Source organism: Staurois parvus, unplaced genomic scaffold (genome assembly GCF_062004578.1).
Source record: "Staurois parvus isolate SC_StPar_1 unplaced genomic scaffold, SC_StPar_1.0 ptg000095l, whole genome shotgun sequence".
Taxonomy (NCBI): Eukaryota; Metazoa; Chordata; class Amphibia; order Anura; family Ranidae; genus Staurois; species Staurois parvus.
This window is the reverse complement of record NW_028317891.1, coordinates 8,323,460-8,334,151: the sequence shown is the minus strand read 5'-3', so window position 1 is coordinate 8,334,151 and position 10,692 is coordinate 8,323,460.

The window sequence follows — 10,692 nt, the reverse complement described above, 5'->3', positions numbered from 1 at the left end:
TATTTGTTTTCTTACAGAAAAATCGCATTTCCAGCCAACGGTCTGTTAAAAGTGGACTCCAGGTGGATGTAAAATACGCCGATGAATACATCTGTGTATTAAGAAATACATCAGTAAATGTATATTTATTTTAAAATACAAAGAGTGTAGGTGCCTGAACTGGACCTGGTGTTGGCTTCTTGTGGTCCCTGTGCAGCAGAGCTCAGACTGGAGGGGTTTCGTCATGCGAGGTCGTCCTGTTTGTGTTGGCAGGATGTCATTCATTGTGATGGATAACGGATCCACATTTTTGTACAACCTTATGGATGTTGGATTTGCACCGTGAGAATTTTAGTGACTGAGTACCAAGGGGTACTATGTACCCTTACTCATTCACATGGGGCAAGAGGCCCCCTTTTTTAAAGAGGGCTTCTAGATTCAGATAAGTCTGTCCACTGCAGACCCTCACATGCACCGGGCCAAGAATGAGACCCTTGTCCCCATCAGGATGGCGAAACATGTCAAGGGTGGAGCCATGTGACGTCATCATGTGCTAGCTGCCAGCCAGGCTGCATGCTTTGTAATCAGGGCCATGGATCAGGGGGTACCACCAATCCCCCTCTACAGACCCCAGACCAGCAGGGGGGCCCAGGCAGCTGGGTGAATTGGATGTGGGAAGGGAGGGTGATCAGCACAGTGGGGGGCAACCATTGTAACTGATACCCTGTATGGCTCTCTCTGCAGCAGATGAAAGATGGCTTCTTCTCCTCCTCCCCCCCCCCCACTGGCTTTCAGCTGCTGCAGAGAGAGCTATACAGGGGATCAGTAACAATCAGGGGCAGACTGACAACTCATGGGGCCCCCAGGCAATAGGGGATCATGGGGCCCCTGTGTCCTTGCCCAAACTCAAAAAAGCCTATGAAAAAGGTACCAGGGGCATCTCATGGGGCCCCCTACTGACCCCGGGCCCTCGGGCAGAGCCCAAGTTTCCAAATGGTCAGTCCGCCCCTGGTAACAATAATTGCCCTGCTGCACCCATCACCCTCCCTGTGCACCATACATTTCCCCCTGCTGCCCAGGACCCCTGTGTGCCCCCACCCCCACAGTGCTTTCAGCTTCCCCCCTCTCCGGCAGCTACAATAGAATGCTTCAGGATGGAGAGTGGGGGAAGGGACCAGTAAATATGTAACATTTACCAACCCCTTCCTTTCATGAACGAACACAACAAGCGATCTGTACCAATCACTCAATGTGTTCATTCATAACTGAAGCATAGTAAACTGTGTTTGTTTGGGTTTTTTTTTTTGGGGGGGGGCTGACAGGTTGGCTTTACTGGGCCCTGTGGTTTCTAACAGCACCCCTTTCTGTAATGGTCTGGCATGGATTTTAGGGGAAGAAGCCCGCTCCTTTTTTTTTCTTTTTCTTTTGCATGGGGTCACCCTTAAAAATCCATGACTATAGGAAAAGGGTGTGGTGTGGATTTTGAGGGGTACCCCACCCTGTCTTTGCACATATAACTTACTCTTGCACGTCCCTCCTTTTCTGGCCACCCAGGCTGCATGCCTGGATAAGGATCTGGTTTGCATTTTGAGGGTGACCCCATCACAAAAAAAATGTTGTGGCCCACCCCCAAAATTCATACTGAACCCTTACACAGACATGTAGGGAGAGCTCTGCGGCAGCAAGTTATTCGTTCAGCCTAAATTAGCTCTATATAGATTGCAGGGGCATCAAAATAAAGATTTGCGTAGTCTAAGGGATGGTTCATGCCATGAAACCGGGGGGACAACGGGGGACATCGGGGGGGATACCAGGGGGCAACCGGGGGGACAACGGGGCAAACAAACCGGGGGGACAATGGGGAACACCGGGGGGACACCGGGGGGGATACCGGGGGGCAACTGGGGGGACAACGGGGGACACACACCAGGGGGAAACCGGGGGGACAACGGGGGACACCAGGGGGACAACGGGGGACACCGGGGGGAAACCAGGGGGACACGGGGGGGGGCAATGGGGGACACCGTTGCATTGCACTGTTTTCCTCCTTTTTTTTTTTTTAGCTAGAATGTCTCAAATGACATTTCCTGTACTAAACCCAAAACAAAAAATGTCATGCACTGCAGGTTACCAATCATTAGATGTGGTGGCTGCATTAGTTTTCTTTTCTTTGGCTATTTTTCCCCTCACCTCCAGTATTAGTGAGGCACAACTCTGGAGGAAGGAGCAGAAGGGGCACAGCAAACAGCAGCATTGTCAGTCTTGGAAGGAGGGCAGTGTTTAATGCTTTAGCAGATTTAAATATACTAACACATTGAAGCCAAACTCCAGTTCACACTGGAAACAGTTTTTTTACCTTTTGAGATAAAGGTTTTACATAAATAATTAAAAGCTGATCATTGTAGGCACCCCTTGTCAGTGGTAAATGGTTTGCTTTATCTCTGTAACCGATGAATTTTTCTGTTGAAAAACAACAGACTTACTGGCCAAATCGCCAGGTGAAAATAGAAGAAAGAAAGCTTAAAAAAGAAAACCAAAGCAGCCATCACATCTTAGAATTGGTAAGCTGCAATATAATAAATGTTTGCTTTTGGGTTTAATACGGCTGTAAGTTCCGTTCACACAGCAGTGTTGGGATGTGGTGGGTTCTGTCACATCCCTCTGTGCTGATAAAAAGGACTGTGGTACTTTTATTTTTTTGGCAGCGCACACAACCGCAATGTAATGGGGTGAACTGACAACATGGGAAATATGGCAAAGTGCCTTTTCTTTCCATTGGGACTGAAAACATCCCAACAGAAATGGTGTGAATGGGCCTTAGGTACCAAACCAAAAGTGTGGTACAAAAAAAAGGCAGTCTCTACTTTTTTACCTCCCCCCGTCCACCAACCTAAAACCCACCATGGCAGCCGGAGCAGTTCATACATATGTCATGGATGCAGGGGCGGACTGACAACTCATGGGGCCCCCGGGCAATAGGAGATCATGGGGCCCCTGTGTCCTTGCCCACACTCAAAAAAGCCTATGAAAAAGGTACCAGGGGCATCTCATGGGGCCCCCTACTGACCCCGGGCCCTCGGGCAGTGCCCGAGTTTCCAAATGGTCAGTCCGCCCCTGCATGGATGTGACACTCTGCTCTGCTTCATGGCCATGGCAAACCTAACCCGGCACTTCTGTTGAAGTTAATGGGCCATATAGGTCTCATAGAAAAACAAGGCGCCTGCCACTCTACTATAAAATGTATTTTTGCCCTCTTTGTTCCTACTGGGGAATTTTAGCCCATTTATTGTTAAACCTGACACCTATCAAATCAAATAGAAGTGATGGAAAATCTCCTGCGGGGACAGAGCCAGCAATAAAAACCTAATAGAGCTTCTAATCCTGACTCACTGTAGCCAACAGCAAGACCAGAGTTGGGCTTTAGGTATAGATAAGTCTTGGCAAGAAAGATAGTCTGGTTGAAAAAAGACACAAATCCATCTAGGTCAACCAATAGAAAAAAAGAATGAAAAGAATAGAAACTTCATATACACAATCTTATGCCCACAGCTGATATACATGAGGGTGAAACAACCATAATAAAACATGATCCAAATTACTCCAATGGGGAAAAAGAAATTCCTTCCTGATCCCCCAGGAGGCAATCGGATATTCTCTGGATCAGCAGTCTCTGCTGTTATTACCTCAAAACATGTTAGTTACCAGTTATATTTTGTGCTTTTAGGAATGCATCCAGCTTTACTTTTATATTACACTAAAAAGATCCCCCTTATGTATCTATACTTGGAGATCATACCCCCCCTTATGTATTATACATGGAGATCATATCCCCCCTTATGTATTATACTTGGAGATCATATCCCCCTTATGTATTATACATGGAGATCATATCCCCCCTTATGTATTATACATGGAGATCATATCCCCCTTATGTATTATACATGGAGATCATATCCCCCCTTATGTATTATACATGGAGATCATATCCCCCCTTATGTATTATACATGGAGATCATATCCCCCCTTATGTATTATACATGGTGATCATATCCCCCTTATGTATTATACATGGAGATCATATCCCCCTTATGTATTATACATGGTGATCATATCCCCCCTTATGTATTATACATGGAGATCATATACCCTCTTATGTATTATACATGGAGATCATATCCCCCCTTATGTATTATACATGGAGATCATATCCCCCCTTATGTATTATACATGAAGATCATATCCCCCCCCCCCCTTATGTATTATACATGGAGATCATATCCCCCCTTATGTATTATACATGGTGATCATATCCCCCTTATGTATTATACATGGAGATCATATCCCCCCCTTATGTATTATACATGGAGATCATATCCCCCCTTATGTGTTATACATGGAGATCATATCCCCCCTTATGTATTATACATGGAGATCATATCCCCTCTTATGTATTATACATGGAGATCATATCCCCCCTTATGTATTATACATGAAGATCATATCCCCCCCCCCCTTATGTATTATACATGGAGATCATATCCCCCCTTATGTATTATACATGGAGATCATATCCCCCTTATGTATTATACATGGAGATCATATCCCCCTTATGTATTATACATGGAGATCATATCCCCCCTTATGTATTATACATGGAGATCATATCCCCCCTTATGTATTATACATGGTGATCATATCCCCCCTTATGTATTATACATGGAGATCATATCCCCCCTTATGTATTATACATGGAGATCATATCCCCCCTTATGTATTATACATGGAGATCATATCCCCCCCTTATGTATTATACATGGAGATCATATCCCCCCTTATGTATTATACATGGTGATCATATCCCCCTTATGTATTATACATGGAAATCATATCCCCCCCTTATGTATTATACATGGAGATCATATCCCCCCTTATGTATTATACATGGAGATCATATCCCCCCTTATGTATTATACATGGAGATCATATCCCTCCTTATGTATTATACTTGGAGATCATATCCCCCCTTATGTATTATACATGGAGATCATATCCCCCTTATGTATTATACATGGAGATCATATCCCCCCTTATGTATTCTACATGGAGATCATATTCCCCCCTTATGTATTATACATGGTGATCATATCCCCCTTATGTATTATACATGGAGATCATATCCCCCCCTTATGTATTATACATGGAGATCATATCCCCCTTATGTATTATACATGGAGATCATATCCCCCCTTATGTATTATACATGGAGATCATATCCCCCTTATGTATTATACATGGAGATCATATCCCCCCTTATGTATTATACATGGAGATCATATCCCCCCCTTATGTATTATACTTGGAGATCATATCCCCCCTTATGTATTATACATGGAGATCATATCCCCCTTATGTATTATACATGGAGATCATATCCCCCCATATGTATTATACATGGAGATCATATCCCCCCTTATGTATTATACATGGAGATCATATCACCCCTTATGTATTATACATGGAGATCATATCCCCCCTTATGTATTATACATGGAGATCATATCACCCCTTATGTATTATACATGGAGATCATATCCCCCCTTATGTATTATACTTGGAGATCATATCCCCCTTATGTATTATACATGGAGATCATATCCCCCCTTATGTATTATACACGGAGATCATATCCCCCCTTATGTATTTATACATGGAGATCATATCCCCCCTTATGTATTATACATGGTGATCATATCCCCCCGTATGTATTATACATGGTGATCATATCCCCCCTTATGTATTATACATGGTGATCATATCCCCCCTTATGTATTATACATGGAGATCATATCCCCCCTTATGTATTATACATGGTGATCATACCCCCCCTTATGTATTATACATGGTGATCATATCCCCCCTTATGTATTATACATGGAGATCATATCCCCCTTATGTATTATACATGGAGATCATATCCCCCCTTATGTATTATACATGGAGATCATATCCCCCCTTATGTATTATACATGGAGATTATATCCCCCCTTATGTATTATACATGGTGATCATATCCCCCCTTATGTATTATACATGGTGATCATATCTCCCTTATGTATTATACATGGTGATCATATCCCCCTTATGTATTATACATGGAGATCATATCTCCCTTATGTATTATACATGGAGATCATATCACCCCTTATGTATTATACATGGAGATCATATCCCCCCTTATGTATTATACTTGGAGATCATATCCCCCTTATGTATTATACATGGAGATCATATCCCCCTTATGTATTATACACGGAGATCATATCCCCCCTTATGTATTTATACATGGAGATCATATCCCCCCTTATGTATTATACATGGTGATCATATCCCCCCTTATGTATTATACATGGAGATCATATCCTCCCTTATGTATTATACATGGTGATCATATCTCCCTTATGTATTATACATGGTGATCATATCCCCCCTTATGTATTATACATGGTGATCATATCCCCCCTTATGTATTATACATGGAGATCATATCCCCCTTATGTATTATACATGGAGATCATATCCCCCCTTATGTATTATACATGGTGATCATATCCCCCCTTATGTATTATACATGGTGATCATATCCCCCTTATGTATTATACATGGAGATCATATTCCCCGTTATTTATTTTTACATGATGGTCATGCCCCTCTGAATCACCTATTTTTAAGAGAGAATGCATTCAGTTCCTCTAATCTTTCCTCATAGCTGAGCTCCTCTATGCATCAGTTTGGTTGCCCTTCTCTGTACTTTCTCCAGTTCCCCAATGTTCTTTTTGTGAATTGGTGCCCAAAACTGAACTGCATATTCCAGATGAGGTCTTACTAATGATTTGTAAAGATGACGTCTCTCTCTGGAGTCTATCTCTTTCAATACAAAAAAGTACATTGCTGGCTCTGCAGCTTGTCTTTGGTGTATGATCTACCAGAGCACCCAGATCCTTCTCCACCATTGACTCCTCCAGCTGTTCTCCTCCTAGAACATAAGATGAAAGTGTTAATTTTAAAATGTTCAGAAAATTAGTCGGGATCAATAACAAGTGACAACCTATAACTAGAACATAATGTGTCTGCTAGGAATATTCTGCTATTTTGCAGAGGAAATCTTTGTTGGAGATGACAATAAGGCCCTTTCCAGATGTGAAAAAAGCACATTACTGCCATTGTACCGGCGACATGAAAATCAATTCTGCTCAGTTACAAGGTACAATCTTATCCATTATGTGTCTGTATGGTGACCCATCTGCCAATAGAAGGAAGAGAAGTCAATGCACCTGAAAATTCACATATACGCTGCTTGTGCTGATCTTTCTTAAAGGCACATCTTACCCAAGACAAAAAGGTAATTCTAGAGGTTTTTGATTCTTGCTGAAGCTGAGATCTGAAGTTACTGGATATATAAACGTCTATATATCCAGTAATTTCAGATCCCAGCTTCAGCGTATGGATAAAAATTGGGTGGGTCTAGATTTTGTTTTGATTGCCCAGGTCCATTCAAATCTGCCATCACTTGGCACACCCTGGGGCAAGGAGCTTCTTCTCTTATCTCTCAGGTAAGGGAATACAAATGCTGTGATGTACTTTTACCATTGAAACCAGGATAAGAAACAGTCTTTCAGCCAATTACAACAATATAAGGGGTTTTCCAACCAACTACAACAATATAAGGGGTTTTCCAACCAACTACAACAATATAAGTTTTTTTTTAGCCAACTACAACAATATAAGGGGTTTTCCAGCCAACTACAACAATATAAGGGGGCCCCCAGCCAATGATGGCAATATAAGGAGGCATTCCTCGAACTGATCACCATTGTAAATGGCAGGACATTACATACTCCTGACTACTGCACACTATAGACCAGGCTTTCTCAACCAAGGTTCCAAAGAACCCTCAGAATTGTTCAGCAGTTGCTAGGGCTTCATTGAGCAGCTAGGTGGAGGAATACATGGCAAACAACAAAAAAGAAAAAATTCCCAGCTCTAACTTGCCAGCCAGCCTGCAAACAAACCGAATTAACCTGTCTAACAGTATGCATTAAAAACAGAGGTTTAGTTGGCACACATTTGCAAATACATACATAAGCTACAGAGCCACATCATGGCACCCCGATATTCTGTAGTTCCTAACTCTCCAATTTTAGGAGCCCCCATAGTAGAGGCACATGTATTTAATAGATAGACCAAGGGCAGAGGGACCTGAAGGAGCCCATCCCTCCTTAAAGGTACAGGAGTGCACTGGACACCCAGCATGTAGCACAATGGCAGCTAAGGTGTCAACAGTACAAAAAATGGCCACTGCCCCAATCTATAACTGGCCTTCACAGCAAGGAGCACATGGAAGGGCGACGCATGTCAAACAACAAAAGCGAAAAATTCCCAGCTCTAACTTGCCAGCCAGCCTGCAAACAAACCGAGTTAACCTGTCTTAAAGTATGCGTTAAAAACAGTGGTTTAGTTAGCACACATTTGCAAATACATGCGTAAGCTACAGAGCCACGTCACAGGACCCCAGTATTCCGTAGTTCCTAACTCTACAATTGTAAGAGCCCCCATAGTAGAGGCAAATGTATTTAATGGATAGACCAAGGGCAGATGGACCTGAGGGAGCCCATCCCTCCTTAAAGGTACAGGAGCGCACTGGACACCCAGCATGTAGCACAATGGCAGATAAGGTGTCAACAGTACAAAAAAATGGCCACTGCCCCAGTCTATAACTAGCCTTCACAGCAAGGAGCACATGGAAGGGCGACGCATGTCAATCAACAAAAACGAAAAATTCCCAGCTCTAACTTGCCAGCCAGCCTGCAAACAAACCTTCTACTATGGGGGCTCTTAAAATTGTAGAGTTAGGAACTACAGAATACATGGGTGTGTTGACGAGGCTCTGTAGCTCGGACATTTATTTGCATATGTGTGCTAACTAAACCCCTGTTTTTAACGTATATTGTTAGACAGGTTAATTCGTTTTGTTTGCAGTCTGGCTGGCAAGTTAGAGCTGGGAATGATTCTTTTTTGTTTTTTTGTATGAAGAAATACATAGACAAAGAGGGATCGATCAGCCATGACCAGGGGCAGACTGACCATTTGGAAACTCGGGCACTGCCCGAGGGCCCAGGGTCAGTAGGGTGCCCCATGAGATGCCCCTGATACCTGTTTCATAGGCTTTTTTGAGTTTGGGCAAGGACACAGGGACCCCATGATCCCCTATTGCCCGGGGGCCCCATGAATTGTCAGTCCGCCCCTGGCCATGACTCTACAAACTGCAGTCACAACATTTGAGCCCATCATTACAAGGTAAGACGAACAACCAACACAGGGAAAGAAATGCCCGTAGCAAAAAAGAAAGAAGAAATGGCGCAGGGCATACATGACTAGGCCCAGAGTGGGGAAGGAGGAACAGAAAGGGTTAAGGCAGATCCAAGGGGTTTGTTTTGATAGTGGGGGTATTTGGTTGGTGGAAGGTTGAGAGTAGGTGGGGTTTCCTGCACTTTAGGGTGGGGGGTTTCAGTGAGGGGGCGTCAGTTGAGCTGAAAGTCAGGAGTGAGAGCTTCCCTCCCGCCCTCCCTGTTTTTGGTGAGTATTGGGTCCCTCCAGGTAAAGGGGGTTATGTTGGTTCCTGGGCAGTTGTTGGTCTTTGGAGGCGGTTCTTATCTTGGAAGGTAAAAACAATGGTGTGGGACCCATCGGTGGTATGGGATGCCCGGGGGACATTCCCAGTTAACCAAGGTTTAACTGGAAGGTGGTGGTGCTGCACTGCGGACGGTATGGTTGTCTCCGAGCTGGTTGGTTGCGGCTGGAGGCCTAGTGTATATGGTTGTCCGCAGGTGCATTTCGGATTGTTTGGGGGTGCCTTCGAAGACCAACAACAATTCTTTGGGTTTCTTTTATAAGGAATGGTTGGTGTATTTAAATTTGTGTTGTTAATAAAAGGCCATGTTGGCCATTTACTCCAAAAATTGGTGTCATGTGTTTTGTAAGTATAATGGGTTAAGGGGAAAGGGGGGTTTGTATGGAACGGTCATGGTGGTAATGGGGAGTGGACAAGCCTATCTCTGGTGCAATAGTCATAGAACTACACCAATATCTTGTCGAAGCACAAAAAACATTTGAAAGTGTACAATGCCTTTAAGTGCTGGAGGCAGCTTGATGAATAACAAAGTTGTCATGAATACAAATATAATACAAATGAATGTTGTTGGCTTTCTCTTCATTTACACTTTTTAAAAATGTAACCAAAAAAAAAAGTGAATTACTGAGAGGGCAGTATAACTGTATTCTATGAGGACGCGGCATTATTATAATTTGTTCCTTGGTTTATCTCCTTTCAGAGTGTAAAATTAAGAACAGCATTAAAGACTATATAATTTTAATATTTACTGACCCGTGTAAGTTTTTACACAGAGTTTTTTATGCCTGCAGCTGCGTATGAACTGCAAATCTCCCCGCGACGGGTTCTTTTGTGGGCGCCAAAGCCGTACACAATCCAGACGTTTATTTTGGTCCAAGATTCAATTTATTGGGAGGGAAAGTGATTAATTCCAGCGGCGAAGAAAGACTTCGAACTAATTTTTACTGCGGCGTGAAATTTATGATATTACAGAATAAGGTCATTTACACAGTTTGGGCTTTTAATAAAGATTTTAATTGGAGTGT